General features: G+C 43.9%; 5 non-coding genes across 5 annotated transcripts; 3 read left to right on the top strand and 2 right to left on the bottom strand.

The window, feature by feature from the left end:
• Positions 1-2,514: 2,514 nt before the first annotated feature.
• Positions 2,515-2,585, top strand: trnag-gcc (transfer RNA glycine (anticodon GCC)). Its single transcript has one exon. It is a non-coding gene; the product is annotated as a tRNA-Gly (tRNA).
• A 4,122-nt stretch (positions 2,586-6,707) lies between these two features.
• trnad-guc (transfer RNA aspartic acid (anticodon GUC)) lies at positions 6,708-6,779 on the bottom strand. Its single transcript has one exon. It is a non-coding gene; the product is annotated as a tRNA-Asp (tRNA).
• A 245-nt stretch (positions 6,780-7,024) lies between these two features.
• On the top strand, positions 7,025-7,107 carry trnal-cag (transfer RNA leucine (anticodon CAG)). The gene has a single exon. It is a non-coding gene; the product is annotated as a tRNA-Leu (tRNA).
• A 285-nt stretch (positions 7,108-7,392) lies between these two features.
• trnad-guc (transfer RNA aspartic acid (anticodon GUC)) lies at positions 7,393-7,464 on the bottom strand. The gene has a single exon. It is a non-coding gene; the product is annotated as a tRNA-Asp (tRNA).
• A 9,388-nt stretch (positions 7,465-16,852) lies between these two features.
• trnad-guc (transfer RNA aspartic acid (anticodon GUC)) lies at positions 16,853-16,924 on the top strand. Its single transcript has one exon. It is a non-coding gene; the product is annotated as a tRNA-Asp (tRNA).
• The last annotated feature ends 98 nt before the right edge of the window (positions 16,925-17,022 follow it).

Raw genomic sequence — 17,022 nt, 5'->3', positions numbered from 1 at the left:
ATCCGTCAGATAATCGAGCCTTGGATTCAGGAGGTGCAGTGTGGTTTTCGTCCTGGCCGTGGAACAGTGGACCAGCTCTATTCCCTCGGCAGGATCCTGGAGGGTGCATGGGAGTTCGCCCAACCAGTCTACATGTGTTTTGTGGACTTGGAGAAAGCGTTCGACCGTGTCCCTCGTGGAGTCCTGTGGGTGGTGCTCCGGGAATATGGAGTGCTGGACCCCTTGATAGGGGCCGTTCAGATACGTTTCCGGTGATGGTTGGACTCCGTCAGGGCTGCCCTTTGTCACCGATTCTGTTCCTAACTTTTATGGACAGAATTTCTAGGTGCAGCCAGGGCGTTGAGGGTGTCCGATTTGGCGACCTCAGAATCGGGTCTCTGCTTTTTGCGGATGATGTGGTTCTGTTAGCGTCGTCAGGCCGTGACCTTCAGCTCTCACTGGAGCGAGTCCTAGCCGAGTGTGAAGCGGCTGGGATGAGAATCAGCACCTCCAAATCCGAGACTATGGTTCTCAGCCGGAAAAGGGTGGAATGCTCTCTCCGGGTCGGGAATGAGATCCTTCCCCAAGTGGAGGAGTTCAAGTATCTCGGGGTCTTGTTCACAAGTGAGGGACGAATGGAGCGTGAGATTGACGGGCGGATCGGTGCAGTGTTGCGGGCTCTGCACCGACCCGTCGTTGTGAAGAAGGAGCTGAGCCAGAAGGCGAAGCTCTCTATTTACTGGTCAATCTACCTTCCCATCCTCACCTATGGTCACGAGTTGTGGGTAGTGACAGAAAGAACAAGATCGCGAATACAAGCGGCCGAAATGGGTTTCCTCCGCAGGGTGTCTGGGCTCTCCCTTAGAGATAGGGTGAGAAGCTCAGTCATCCGGGAGGGGCTCGGAGTAGAACCGCTGCTCCTCCGCATTGAGAGGAGTCAGATGAGGTGGCTCGGGCATCTGGTTAGGATGCCCCCTGGGGAGGTGTCCCGGGCACGTCCCACTGGGAGGAGACCCAGGACACGTTGGAGAGACTATGTCTCTCGGCTGGCCTGGGAACGCCTCGGGGTCCCCCCGGAAGAGCTGGAGGAAGTGGCCGGGGACAGGGACGTCTGGGTTTCTCTGCTCAAGTTGCTGCCCCCGCGACCCGACCCCCGGATAAGCGGCAGATGATGGATGGATGGATGGAAAATCAGCCATTACTTTTGAAATGTTGATTAACATAATCCATCCATTTTCTATACCGTCAATCTATTAATCGGGTAGCGGGTGGGCTGGAGCCTATCCCAGCAGTCATCGGGCGAAAGACGGGGTACACCCTGGACAGGTCGCCAGTCCATCACAGGGCCACATAGAGACAAACGAGACAAACAACCATGCACACTCACTCCTTTACAATTTAGAGTCACCAATTAACCTAACATGCATGTTTTTTTGGATGGTGGGAGGAAGCCGGAGTACCCGGAGGATTAACATAATTTTTTTTTTTAAAAAAAACAATAGTCCAACGCTTTTCTCTCAGCCATTCTTGCGTGTTTTTGGCTGTGTGTTTTGGATCGTTGACCTGAGTTAATCATGTCACTCTGGTCAAATAGTTTTCAATCTTTTATAGAAGTACCATCATTTTTGTCCAGCCCTATTTCATTAGTTTTTTTAAAAAATAATTATGTTAATCAACATTTCAAACGTAATGGCTAATTTTGATTATTTAATTTTCAATGAATTTCTATTTATTGTTACTTTTGTAGGTTTCAAGTTCTTTCAGTGAGAATTGTTAGTTTTTCCTTCTTTAACTGACGGGTACCAACATTTTTGTCCACGTGTGTAGTTGGGCAGATGCCTGGGCAGCTCCTGCTACTGCTGGAAGGGTGACTGCGTCTGGTTGTTGTCTTCGAGGGGCTGGTGTTGGCAATCCGAGCATCGAGCCGTCTGTTTCGGTGCTTGACGTTGACATAACCGGAACGAAAATCAAAATCGTTGATTTTGCCGGCGAAAGAGGTTGCGGGGCAACAGGCGTTTGGAGCGACACTCTCAGGCTGCGGAGCTCCCTCACGAGATTCTGTTCTCTCCTCTGTTGGGCATCCAGAAAGTTCCGCAACATACTACCCAGATCGATCGACCCCCCGGTCGACCCAGAAACGCCTGGCTTCTCGCCATCATCCTCTTCCTCCTCTGACGTAACCGTAGTCCGCCACTCCACTTCCCGGTGACCGGGTTCAGCATCACCAGAATAACTCACAGACTTTTCCTTGCAGGTTTCTTGGTGGAGCTATTTATTGTGCCCCCTTTGCTCCCCACATGTGTGTTCAGTCCCCAAATTACTACAGTCTGTACATATCTTTTTTACCAATCAAGCCCACATCAGCTCCAGCTTTTACATCATTCCCAGCCATTTATCGCTCTCTCCTCCACCCGTCTTTTCTCCATTTAAAGGGCTCCCTCTCTTAATTAAACTCCTCCCCCATAATCATCAACTTATTAATATCGGGGTAAACGATCGTCCGAGTTTGTTATGGTTTTTTTTTATAATGTTTGAGCATTGGTGGTTCAGTGGTAGAATTCTCGCCTGCCACGCGGGAGGCCCGGGTTCGATTCCCGGCCAATGCAAATGGCTTTTTTCCTGTTCAGAAACAATTTTCTGTACCTATTTCTATGTGTTGAACTATCATAATTCTAATGCATAATTGTGGAGTCATGATCTTATGTTTTGCTTGCAGGCCTTTTTCATGAATGATGGAGGGTTTTAAGAATGGCATAGTTTGAAATGAATTGTTGACAGTAAGAGCACATATCAAAAAATTACATCATCTTCTTTGTGATGGGTTTTTTCTCTTTTTGATGAAAGAGTTTACCTTCAGAAGTGATGAGATGACCTAAGAAGACAACCCTTTCCTGGACAATTTGGAGTTTATACAAGCTGGCTTTGTGACCAGTTTTAGCCAGACGTTTCAAGAGTGTGACTGTTGGCTTCACATTGCTCTTTAGTCGGACTGCAGATCATGAGGTCATCAACATACTGTAACAAGACAGTGCCTAGGGAGAGAACAAGAGATTCTAGACTTTGTCTGAGAGCCTCATTGTAAATGGTGGGACTTTCACAGTATCCTTGGCACAGACGTGTGAATGTGTAGCCTCGCCCATTGAAATTCAATGCAAAAAAAAAATTGGCTGTCTGGGAGGATTGGAATACTGAAGAAGGCGCTTGAAAGGTCCACCACTCAGACGCGGTCTTACCATTAAGGCAAAGTTAGGCAATTGCCTGGGGCCCCCAACCTGAGGGGGGCCCCCGACCAGCTGCCCCTTTCCCATTAAGCAGCGCTTGGGGCCTCTGGACAGTAGCCCCCAACCATTGTGTTTGTAAATTGTAATTGTGTATGTTTAAATGGAAAACAGACAAAAAAAAAAAAAAATGAAAATCCCCCAATCGTATCACACCCCCTTTCGTGTTATAATTGACTTATCATATAAACGTCAGCGCGAAAGTCGGAAATTAAGTGGAAGTGACGGTTTGTTGACAGTTAACTTAAAATGAAGCGACAATATCCAAGTGGGGCTAATAAAAGGAGAAAGCGGGAGGAAACAAAACAAAAGAACGCTACACACCCCAAACTTACAAGTTTTTTTTAATGTGTCAACAACACCGGTTGACTCTAACAATGTTAATGTTGAGCCGGTCGTTGAGGATTCAGGGGAGCTACTCATATGTGATGAGCTATCTGCTATTTCTGACGAAGCAGACGAGCTGATGGATGACAAGCCGAGCAATTCGGAAGACATAGTTGATGAGGTGGTGAGTAGCCCAGAGTCTTCTGAACACCGCGAAAGTGATGCTGTGGCCAGCGGTTGTTAACGAGAGGGAACGATTCAACATCGTGATGAAAGGACCTGTTCAACTCTAGCTAGAGTTCCCCCGAAACGAAGAAGGTCGGCGATTCACTAAAGTCAATTATTTCATGTTAATGAGGAACAGGGAGAAAATCAACAGGTCCTGGCTAGTCTACAGCAAGTCCAAGGATTCTGTCATGTGTTTTTGTTGCCGGCTTTTTGGTGATGGAGATACACAGCTGAGCTCCAACACCGGCTTTAGAAACTGGAAAAACCTCTAAGCTCACCTTAAGCAACATGAGAGGTCTGCCCAACACGTCTCACACATGGATGCCCGGCACACACTGAGCAGTCACCTTCTAAGTGACACAGCTATTGATCAGGTGAGACAGGATCTCATAAATGCTGAAGCTACTAGATGGAAAGAAATTTTAAAAAGATTGCTTGCCATTGTTAGCCACCTAGCTGAGCATAATCTTGCATTTAGAGGACACAGAAAGAAGTTGTATGAACATGGCAAGGGCAATTTCCTGGGACAAGTGCAATTGATGGCTCAATTTGACCTCGTCATAAAGGAGCATCTGTGGAGAATTGGAGAAGAAAAACAGCTTACAGATACATACCTCAGTAAGCATATTCAGAATGAATTAATATGCCTTGTTGCACTCTACTGCTCCAACTAAGTTCTCTGTCTTTCTCACTCTCTCACTCACTCAATTGCCTGGTGAGTTTTCTTTTTAAAAAGATTAATATTTTGTATTTTGATATGTACTGATGTTATATTTGAAACTTATTTCTCACATTCTACTCTTTATTTAATGCAAGTAGCCTATTGGCGGGTCCCTTTGTGTTAAAAGAACAGTTTTGAAGGGCCCCCTAGCTAAGTTTGCCTTGGGCCCCCAAATAGCTAAATCCGCCACTGCCACCACTGAAAAGAATTTTGCATTGTTTGGAACCTGAGACTAGATGGTGCAAGGGTTTTGAACATGTGGGGCCCTGGGCTGCATTAACTGCTTGCCGATCCTGAACAAAATGCCATTCTGTTGGTTGGTCTTTATCTCTGATCTTCTTGACAGAAAACAAAGGTACTGGCGAATCATTACATGGAACAATTACTCCTGTTGTCTTAAGATACTCAATATGCCATCTATGGCTTCTTTTTTAAGTGGATACTGAGCCTTGATGAGGCCTGTATCATATTTACCGACAGCCCAAAGTGTCTTAGGAATTTCTTGTAGGGCTGAGATATGTGTGGATTGATCTTCGGACAAACAATAAAAAGTTTTGGAAGTACTTCTGAGTATCAGCTGGATTGTTCTTTATGGGTGCACAACAGATGTCAACTTTTTTGAGTAGCACTACAGTGTAGGTGATTCTGTGTAGTGCAGTGCAGATTTTGGTGACACATGGGATGTACACTGCAGGTCCTCTTTGGCCATGAAGTCTGTTGAGGCTTTTGAAATTGTGTTTTTTTTTTTGCTGAAACAAACTCAGGAAAGGTTGTTAATGGTTGCAGTTGCCATTGATATGCATATGTCATGTTCGAGGTGTGGTGGACAAAGGTGTGTGAAGCATTTGGTGCCAGGTCAGATAGTCTGAGAACTTTGACGCCGTCTGGGGTTGAGATTAGAAAGAGCCCTAATTTGCACATCAAGTCCCTGCCCATCAGGTTAATAGGACAGACTTCAGAGACAAAGAATGCATGTTGGAAGCTTATGTGACTCATCTACACATTTGAGTGGGATGGTTATGTTCTCTCTAATCATTTGCCCAATTTGTTTTTTTCTACTCATTTCTTGTTCTTTTTTATTCAGTTTTTCTTCTAATTTTCCTATATTTTTTAAACTAAGGGACCCCCATATTGGCAATCCGAGCTCATTTGTCCATAAATTTAAATATTTTAAGCTTTTATCCCCAAATCTCTTTTTCATGATTTCCACAATTGGCCCCTCCACAGACTGAACCGCTTCCACAGAAAATTTACTCCCCATTCTGAATGAAGAGGCTGTACGACAAGACACTTTGATAAGAAACAAGTGACAAATGCAGACACTTCGAAATAAGCAACAAGTGACAAAAGCTAAACCAATTCGATAAGCTTCAAATGGCAAAAGCGACACTTAGAATTAAGCCTCAAGTGACAAAAGCTAAACCTCTTCGTCAATCACCAACTCAGTGAGATCTAGTCTCCACATCGAATAAATCTTTATTTCCACTTCACAGCATAAGCACTAGCATATTAATTTTACACAGACACAAAGCAGCCTCTAATAACAGCACCAAGCCAAACTCATCCATCTTACAAAATCTTCCACTAGTGAGTAGAGCAAGCAAGCCTCTGAGTGCTGCATTAAAACAGAAGAGTAATCCCCCCCTGGTACCTTCCTACTTAAGCTAAACCTGACTATCTTCTCAGGCATGCTGGGCTCAAGGTGACTTTAAAGGCGTATGTTCCCCTCTCTGCTAATGGTGACACGGCAAGGTTTGATCAGATATCTAACCCTCCCCCAGGCCAATCTTCCCCGCTACAGCCCTCTCGTCAACACTCCCTGTACTTCCCCCACCCCCACTCACACAGCACTCACATCACAGCCAGCCACCACTACCTCCACCTCTATTGCCCCATCCCTCCCACTGATGCTCTCATCTTCTCTCACACCCCCAAACACCTCACCCCAATCTGTCTCTCTCTGCCAATCAGGTGAGGAAAGATCTAAAGAAGATCAAGGTGTAAAAAGCTGCAGGTCCAGATGGTATCAGTTTCAGTCTCCTCCACTGCGCAGACCAATTCTGTTGGATTATGGAGAGAGTCTTCAACCTGAGCCTGGAGCTGGGGAGAGTTCAGCAAATGGGGACAATGAAGGGAGATCTAATCTAAGAAAAGTATTTTCTGTAAAAGATATACTCCCCGTCGGGGAATCGAACCCCGGTCTCCCGCGTGACAGGCGGGGATACTCACCACTATACTAACGAGGAGCTGGTAGATGAAAAAGAAGCATGTGTGATGTTTAAACTAAGGCCACACTAAACGTCTTCTTTTTGTCATGATAGGACGTAGCAAGGTGACTCAGCAAACCGACAGGAATACTGTCTTTTCCTTTTGTCTGACACTGTGGGGAGCAAACATGGCTTCACTCACCGTAATGGTACAGCACACAATTTTACATCAAGTCTGTCATTGTTATTGTCTGCAGTTTGGACCTACTTTACAGGTGTCCACAGTCAGGATGGCCGAGCGGTCTAAGGCGCTGCGTTCAGGTCGCAGTCTCCCCTGGAGGCGTGGGTTCGAATCCCACTTCTGACATAAGACCTTTTATTGATGCTTTACTAAGACATGCTAGGGTAATCATACACGGTTGGTTCAGTGAAACTGCAAATGGCTCATTAAATTTAAGCCCGGTCAGCTCAGTCAGCAGAGCATTAGACAATGGGTGTGGATGTTTTGGGACGGCCGTTAGAGTGGGTTGTTAACCAGAAGGTCGGCAGTTCCATTGCCGCAATAGATTGGTGGACTCACAGCTGTGGGGGGTGGCAGGTTTGCCACAACAAAGACACATTTCAACATCAGATGATGAAAAAAAAGTATATCCTCCCCGTCGGGGAATTGAACCCCGGTCTCCCGCGTGACAGGCGGGGATACTCACCACTATACTAACGAGGAGATGACACATGTGCTACGATGATGCATTCATGAACGTATGTAACCTTGCATGCACACACGCGCACGTTTTCAGAGCTGCTTTGGACAGAGACGTTCTAAGTTACTTAAGTTCTAAGAACTGTCCACCTCTAATTTCATTATAAGAACTGCCCTTCCCCAGGGGAACTGTTTCATTTCGCATGCACACACAACAAGAAAACATTGTTGAACAGAGGAGGTGCTCTCAGTTATCACCTTCCCAGCACCTACAATGCAGCATTGTCTTTCCTCCCAAAGCAGTTTCACAATCATTAACACCTTGGATCCTATGACCGAAACTTGCCCTTTCAGGCAAGCAGACAATTAAGAGGTGATAATGACTAACGACAAGCAGGTGCAGTGACACATGACAGTAACGACCCTCTCCACTTACAAGCTGTTACTCCCCACCATCTACTTTAGAACTGAAGAAGCTTTTTGGATGAGAGGTGAAATGTTTTAAAGGTCCAAAAAGAAGCCCTTATTCAAGCTCTTATGATTACCATGACCTGGATGACTGAGAATCTTCATCAGTATATCATGACAAGTTGCAACAAAAGGTGTCTCTTACCATAACAGTGAAGTTGGAAATGCTCGCCCTCCTTTTAGTGCAAGTCTTCATTGCTGCCTTCCAGTTGTTGCTCCTGCACAGCGAAAAGAGGGAGACGGTAAGAAATGTCACATTTATCAAGTGCAAACGCAGGTTATGTTTCTATTTCAAGATAGAAGGTAGGGTTCATAAATCCAGAATTGTTTGTTGAATTGGAAAAAAAACACCATCAACGCTGTTGTTCAGGCATGTACTATATCGTGTTTTGAGTTCACTGTGAGTTCACTGAACATTGGTGGTTCAGTGGCAGAATTCTTTCTCCTGATCTTTAGTTTTTTCCTAAACGTTTTCCTAAATCCTATGAAATACGGTAAAAAAAAAAAAATATTGTGTGTGTATATATATATATATATATATAGTAGAAATATTAATTATGTTGTCTTCATCAGCAAAGTGGTGTAATGCAGATACTTATTAACTTAAGTTTTAATTTTAAAAAAAGCAGGTGTTTACACTCGTTGGGGAATTGAACCCTGGTCTCCCGTGTGGAAAAATGGAAAAACAGCCTGTTACATGCTATGGCAACATCTTGTTCAGGAAGCCCTCAGACATGGTCACCTGTATCTACTATATTAAAGAAGTCTTTGTCAGCCATCCTGTCTGCATTGACTGGTGCTTTTCGTGTTTTTGCATTTCTCCAAAATGCTCTTCACTGTTTTGTACACAGTCTTGTGTTAGTAATGTTTTCTGAGTATTTGAATTCTTAACCTTAAGCCCTACAACTTTTTAGATCTTCAGAAATTCTGTTAATGTGAACACAGAAGCACTGGGTCTCTTGTTCTTTAATGCAAATAGTTTAAGCCTCGTGACGTCCTTTTCCCACTAGTTATACATATTGCATTTTACCTGTTGGTAAACAAGTGTCAGTTGTACATCGTTGAGGCACAACAGATGTTTTAAAAAAAAAATAAATAAATTTAAAATTCAGTTTACCTTCGTAGTCTTCTTAATGTGTTTCCTGCTTTCACAGAGCAATCGAGTGGGTTGCTGACGGATTGTGCTGCTCTGGGGGATGCCACGCCTGAGGGTGGCATCGATTTGGTGGCGGTTGCTGCACGTTGAGCTTCAGCTTTGGTTGTTGGGGAGTGTCTGCAAAGGAGACTGGTAGAAAAGCAGCTGGTTTTTCCCACAAGAGTGGAAATCAGCCTGGCTCTCTGTACTTAAGGTCAGACCTCTCTCCAGTGTATCCGTCAAAGAGGTGAGATGTACTGACTCAATCACACTCTTGAAGGAAGAAGAAAGGATCTCTGCCATTAAAGCTGAATCAAATACAACAGAACTACACCTGGTTGCTTGTGGACAACACTCCTGTTACAAGCTCTGCCTGGAACAAGTCATTGCAGACATGAGTCCTGGTGTTCTCCTGGACCTGGGCGAAATGGGCCACCTCCTGCTGTGATGCAGTCTGAAAGAAATCCAAATGAAGACTACTAGACCCTCTCCAGGTATATGTCTCAGCTGAATATTTCCACTATACCTGTACATTATGCTCTAAGACAATTTAAGATCTCAGCCTCTTAATGCCAGCGTCCATGTCCCTCTTGGTCATCCCCTGGTCAATTGTTCAAATGACATCCCACTCTCAGACTGAACCACCGCTCTGGGTGCAGAGGAGCAAGCAGCATTTGTGTTGAAATCTCAAGAGCGTCATCCTTCTGTTATGCATTTATTTATAATTTAAGCATGATGATGCGATACAGGTTTTGAATGGTTCTGAAAATGATACTGACCTGTGCATTAAATGAGTGTAATTGAATATTTGTAATGTGCCTGTGAATAACACAAGCTTCTTTGCTTTTGTTGAACCTGCAGTTTCTGTCACAAGAAATGACAGCTCAGGTGATGGTGAACTTACATTTCACACTTGCTGGTCATGGACTTGCAGAAAAATATATAGAGGTGAACCTAATTCGTATCAAAGTAGTGTATCAAGCCCCCTCTGCACAAACCTTTTGAATACTTTTTACATATCTGTAAATGAACAAATGCAGATATAATATGACACCTTTAAATCCATTCTAATGCAATCTTTATGATCAAAATTAAGTTTGTTGTATATACATTTATATGAATGTTCATGTTTACATCTCTTCACATTACAGAGCAGCCAAACAAGTGACTAACAACTAGAACATTTTTTTTGTTTTCTTCCCCCTTCCTAATAGAGAGAATTACAAAACTCCTTCCAGCTCATCTGTTTGCTCATACACCTTATTTTGATACAGGGTATAAACTTAAGATGGGCAGTAAATGCATTTCCCTGCCACCCCGGGGAAGCCTATGTAGGCTGTTTGAGCTCCATGTGACAGAATCGACAGACGGCCAGCTTGTTGGGAGTCTTCTCTTCCATTCTTTTCTGTTTCCTCCAGCTCTCTCTGAAGATTCTTCATCAACCCAATTCTTTCAAAGGTCATTTTGAGGTTAGAGAGTCCCTGAGCAGCATTTTGTGCACCTTCTGTCAGGCAGTAGAAATACTGCTGGGACCAAAAAAAATCAAATTTGAGGATCCATCAGTCTCATATCTGGACTTGGGCTGTCCACATGCAAGACAGTTCTTTGTGTCTCTGCTTTTGCTCTGACTGGTGCTGCTGCTGTTTTTCCAAGATGCATTGCACAATTCTTTCAATGGAGTCTTGTGTCATAGGTGCAGGCAACGCAGTTGCTGGGGGGTTTAATGTCACAGGGTCAATGGTGACAACAGGAACATTGGCAGTCTTACTCTCCTCAGTCAAAGAGTGCCACAGCTGCTGAGTCTCCAGTAATTTTTCAGGGCTAAGGCAAGAACTGGCATTGATAAGCTTTGCCCAGTGCTTCACATAGCGGGAGATGTGTTGCCTGGTTGTGGAGTGTAGCAAGCTGTTTGGATTTGTGGCAGCCCAATGAACATCTGCACATTGCAGATCCACAAGCTTCAACATGTCTTTATCTCCATGGCATTTCTGCAGCAAGCCATCGATTGCCACTTTCATGGGTGCTGTCCAGCGCGAGTGATCTTAGACAAAGACCCGTCCACCTGTTTTAATTGTTCCAATACAGGCACTCCTTGGCGAGGATCTCAGCAGGAGAGGTACGGCGTCGGACGTTTCTGTAACAAAATTTAAAATCAGTCTGTTTCATATTATTCACTTGTGCCTGAAACATATTTACCTGCAGTAGAAAGAAGAACCTGCATACTCTCCGACTGTATCTCCTGCCTTTCCGGAGCACCAGCAGAGAGTGTGGCTGGTAGATTAGAGGTAGAGGGGACCACATCTGGAGCTTGGACTCTGGAGGGGTGGGTATCTGCAAACGTGACAGAGGCAAAAGAACAAATTGTTCTGCTTTCTTTTTGCTTCTGTTTCTCCCAGTCCAGAGGGACTGGACGGCAGTCTGGCTCTGTATTTATGGCTAGAAGTTCCTGCTTGCTCTCCGACTGCATCTCCTGCTTTCCCGGAGCACCAGCAGAGAGTGTGGCTGGTAGCTTAGACGTAGAGGGGACCACATCTGGAGCTTGGACTCTGGGGGGGTAGGTGTCTGCACAAGTGACAGAGGCAAAAGAGCAACTTGTTCTTCGTTCTTTCTACTTCTGTGCTTCTCCCAGTCCAGAGGGACTGGACGGCAGTCTAGCTCTCGGTATTCAAGGCCAAACCTCTTTCCAGTGTCTGCTTTATAAAGGTGAAGTGCTGGGTATTTCTCTTACCCTGTTACTCTCTTGGAGGTGGAATTCAATTCGGCAATTAATGCTGGATCAAACACAGCAGGCAGACTGACATCTTGCTGCTTGAGGTCCACGTGCCGCTGAAAGTTCCCTCGTGCAACACCTGTCATGCCCTGCGCCTGGAACAATTCAGGAGAAACGTGGGTGGCTGTAATCCACTGGGCCTGGTGGAAATGGTACCCCTTTTGCTGAGATGTACCTCGCACAGGAATCCAAAGTGGGACTTTTGCACCTTCTCCAGGTACGTGGTTGCGCTGAAGAGTTCCACCAGACCTCTACATTATCCCCTCAGACAGCTCAGGGTTACTAAGACACTTGCAGAGAATATGGACTCTCTGTATATGCCTGGTCTTCAGCATGGATGGCTTGTACAGCAGGACATCATTTGAGTCTTTGGCCAGGTGAAAATGCTTCAGGACATTCTCAACCCTTTCCAACAGCTCTATGGGCTGTGGTATTTGAGTCCTGCAGTGCTCACTTACATGCTGCTTTGTGGGATTAGCTGGATGGATGTTCCAGAACTTTTTGGAGCTTTTTCAGGTCTTCCTGATGCACCAGAGAAGGTAGCAGAGACGAGCAGACAAAAGTGCTGAAAACTGTTCCGACATGCACTCCTTTTTAAGAGCACCTCGGGCAGTGGAACAAGTCCAGTTTCGCAACAATTTGAGTTGAAATGGGCTCGTGAGGCACGTGTTTAGCAGGTAACCAGAGGTTGCTGCAGCAATGTGGAAAGGTGTAGTCTTCCATGCATCCCAGGTTCACCTGGGATGGAGTTTGGGATCTTAAATGAAGTGCAGCAATCCCTAAATGCAAGATGCAAAGATATGAGATATGTTACATAAGTTGCGCTAATTTCATGTTGCTACAATCTAGACCATAACGGGCACAACATTAGTTTAAAAAGGCAGTAAGAAGAGAAGATGATATTTCTCACCCGTCTACCCAGTGGTAGCCTGTGTTTTCCACTCCAGCATCAATGTACCTCTTGGCCATCCCTTTATACATTAGTTCCAATGACCTGTCTGATTCTGACTGAACTCTCACCCAGGACACTATCATCCAGTTCTCATTCATGATGGCATACCTGGACATGAACCCAGATATCAGTTACTTTCCTGGTGTGATCAGACCTGAGGATGTGTCTCTCAGAAACCCGGACATGGCTGGCTCTTGGCATATGAAATCATTGACAAAAGCATAGGGTGTGTTTTCCTTACTTAAGAATTGTCTTCTGGCTATGCACACCAGCCTCAGCATCCCAATGTATTATTATGGCATGCAGATAAGCCAGATGAGTTTGCTCATACTTGACATTAACTTGGTTTGCTATGTATGTTGGTGACTTGACAGAGTGCCTCCGCTCATCCAACACAAACTTGCAGATTGCCTTCTTGTAAAGAGAGGTGTATAAACACTTTAGGTAACTTCTCCAGTCATCTTGAATTGTCAGCAATGCAGTTCTTCTGACAGACCTTACAGCAGAGTTGTGAGGACAAGATGTAATATTGACCACTGGAGCCAGACCACCTGTGGATGGGGACAGCCATGGAGACATGTAATTTTTTCTTCGTCTACACATGTTGCTTTACTTTTTCCAGATAAAGTGGATAGAGCTGGAAGAAGTTGGGTGATGGGACCTCAGTAACTGTATCAATAAGTTTTAAGCTTTGGAGGAAGATGACACACTAAGAATGTGTTCCCTGGGTTACGCACAGGCCACAGCCCAAGGCCACAGGCTGTTTCCTCATTCACAGCTTCAGCTCCAGTCACTCATGTCGTGGTCACGCTCTGGCAGAGGCACAGAAATAGATGGTTGTGCTGAGGCAGCTGTCAGTTAAAAATGAAGACATATGACGCAAATAATTAAAAATTTAATAATCAATACATTTTTAAACAGTGGAAATATTGAGTAAAATTACTAAAGCTGAGAAAAGAAAAAATTTAAAGTAATTGGCTACATGCATTTACTATCCTTAAAAGTACATTCGTTGGGAGCGAGCAGCACTTGTGTTAAAGTCTGAAATTGAAGGCCATCCTTCTGTTATCTATTTATTTAGGATTTAAGCATGAAGATGTGATGCCATCATTTGAAGTGGTTGTAAAAATGATACTATCTTGTGTATTGAAAAATGTGTAATTAAATACTAGTGGAAACATACCTGTAAATGACTCAGACTTTTGCTTTTGTTGAACCTGCCGTTTACTGTCACAAGGGATCATGTCTTTCTTTTCACTTGCTGGGAGTGGACCCAATAACTACAATTCACATAACATTTGAGTACAAGATCAGCATGGTTGGGTTTTTACTGTCAACTGTTGATGCTTTCAGTTAATCTGTGTCAGGAGGTCTAAGACTGCATCACAGCTGGAACTACAGACAAACCACCTCATTCCAGCAGTCGCGGTGAATGAATGAAGTGTAAAATAGCCTCAAGAGCTTGAATAAGGGAAACTGCACCTCTTCTTGAAGATGTTTTACCTCTTATCCAAAAGGTTTGATCAGTTCTAATCTAAATGAGAAGAGAGTTGACAGAGTCACACGTGTCGCTGAAACCCCTGAACAATGTGTCCATCGTTCAAGTCTGTCTCACCTATAAACTGTCTACCTGTCTGAAATGGTGAGTTTTGGTTGCAGGATCCAAGTTGTGAATGGTTGTCAAACTGCCCAAGGTGAAAGGCAATGCTGCATTGTAGGTGCTGGGAAGGCAACACCTGAGACCACCTCTGTGCTAAGGTGGTTTTTGCAGTTTAACATGGATGGCTTCCTCGACTCCGCTCCGCTCAAACCATATTTCTTCTCTGTCCAGAATATGAATTTGAGCTCGTACAAAAGAAACGACAAAGTCATCGGTTCCGATATGTGGACAATGGGATCCAAGAAGTCCAGTTGCCCTTATTCAGGCCCTTAGGATTACCACGACCTGGATAACTGAGAACCAACTGTAAAAACTAAATTCTACCATCCTGGTCATTTTTCAGTTTTAGCAGGTGAGGTCATATGATGAACAGACATCCAGAAAAAAAAAATGCTTGATATATCTTCATACAACAAAATTAAAGAACGATTCTCCATACCTTCCCTCATTTTGACTGAAATAAATGACAATCCTTAAGATAATTAGTGACCGCAACATGCAACCACATTTTTAACAAATGTGGCCACAACACAAAAACACACTTTGGAGGTTTTCAGTCCTGAAGCCTCTGATCTAAAAGCCTGTCCTGTCTCCTGATGTATGGCTGCTGCCACTCATGGTACAGATGCTGGTTACACAAAGATACAGAGACATACATTTTGGAGATATGAAATACAAAGTGGATTTACCCATTGTTGTCTTCCAGTCGGTGTATTAACGGACGACTTGCTGCTTTGAGCTTGAATCTTAGACAGTGAGGCGCTCAACGTTGCGCTTCCAGCTCTTTATCTTCATCCATCATTGTGGTGTGGACAAGATTTAGTGTAGAAAAACCAAGAAATTCTGGCTCAGTTGAGGATTAATTAAAATTTAATCGCATCTCACCAAAAAAAGGAATAAGAATATTAATAAAATAACTTGCCCAGAGGTTTTGCTGGTGCACATGCTGCAGTCTCAGCAGACGTGGAAACGGAGGCAGATTGCAGCCTCTTCTGCAGGTCCTGCTGCAGCTTGTGCATGCGTGTCCCTGGGGGGCAGTTTGTCTTAATAATGAACTGCTCTATTGTCCCATATGTCCTTCCAGGTGACCCCCCCCCCCCACCCGTAGCATGCAAGAATTCTACCACTGAACCACCAATGCTCAAAAATCAGAAAACAAAACCTAACAGACAATTTCGACAATTCATTTAATGTTGATGACACCTTTCCAAAGACCATTGAGAAGTTACAGGTGAGGCAGCTTTATTTAACCAAAACATTGTAACTGCAAAACTGTCATCAGGAAATATTTCTGAAATGTTTAACCTGAACATTGTTTCACCTAAATCTAAAAAGGTGTAGAGATGAAACTGTACCTTCAGAAGCTGTGGTGCTCTTGTAGTTGCATGAACACAGATATTGTCAACCCTCCTGCGCTGTCAACAACTCAAATGCAAGTATTAAACTTTTTTTTTTATTTTAAAAACCCTCCCTGACATTCATGGCTTATCCACACTTTAAAGGTCTGGATAATTGCAGGGGCATGTGAGGATTACTGCAGGAACCACCAGGGACAAGAAAGTGAAAAACAGAAATAAGATGTCAATTTAAAAGCAAAACTCACGAGTAGGTAGCAGACCAGAGATATGAGCCAGCATTCGTTGCACCAGTAATAACACATCAAGACAGTAGTGTTGCTCTTTCACCATTTGTGTCTCCCTGAAGCAAAATCTTGCATTACCCATTTCTTCACACAAGCAAGAGTTTAACAGAAACTTGGCCATCTGGAGTGAACAAATTGAGGACCTGCTGATAACCACAAGCTGTTTTTGACATCACTGAAAAACACAACACCAACTAAGTGGTAAAAGCAGAGCTCTGGCAGCAGGTTGGGGAGACACAAAGGTACGAATGTCTATGCGCCTCTGAGCTGTATGGAAGCAATCAGCTATGTAATATTTTAAAATATATAGCAAAAATATACAAGTGACATGATACTGTAAATTCAAAAGAAGATGGTAGTACATGACTGAACAACAGCTTTGTTTAGCATTTTTTTATTGAATTAATAATGTGCTGAATTTATAACTCCCCTGTGGTCTTAAAATAGAAACATAACCTCTGTTTGCACGTTATAAATGTGACATTGCTTACAGCCTAGTTCCTGTATGTCCGAACGTGTGAAAAAAAAAAAACGGCCCCGTTCCTGAAAAGGTTATAGGAACTGCAAAAGGTTCCTACAGCGGGAATGCGCCGAATGACCCCATTGCAGTTTTTAGAGTCTTGCACTAAAAGGAGGAAGAGCGTGTCCAACTTTACTGTTATGGTAAGAGAAAACCCTTTGTTGCAGCCTGTCTTGATATAGCTTCTCTTTCCAGACTCAAAACTTTTTTTCCATAGTAGTTTGTCATTGTCCATGAACACATGATTAAAAGGCATGCTGGCATCTCCTCGTTAGTATAGTGGTGAGTATCCCCGCCTGTCACGCGGGAGACCGGGGTTCAATTCCCCGACGGGGAGATGGAATGTTTTTTTCCCCACCACCTTCTAAATAAGGCTTACATAGAAGAAAACATACTATGTACTTTTTCTGTTGTATCTGAGATTATTTAGCAACT

Source organism: Leuresthes tenuis, unplaced genomic scaffold, assembly GCF_036924035.1.
Source record: "Leuresthes tenuis unplaced genomic scaffold, fLeuTen1.0.hap1 SCAF_1, whole genome shotgun sequence".
NCBI classification, from domain to species: Eukaryota; Metazoa; Chordata; class Actinopteri; order Atheriniformes; family Atherinopsidae; genus Leuresthes; species Leuresthes tenuis.
Note: the sequence above shows the minus strand (reverse complement) of the source record. Positions and strands in the feature narration are given on the sequence as shown.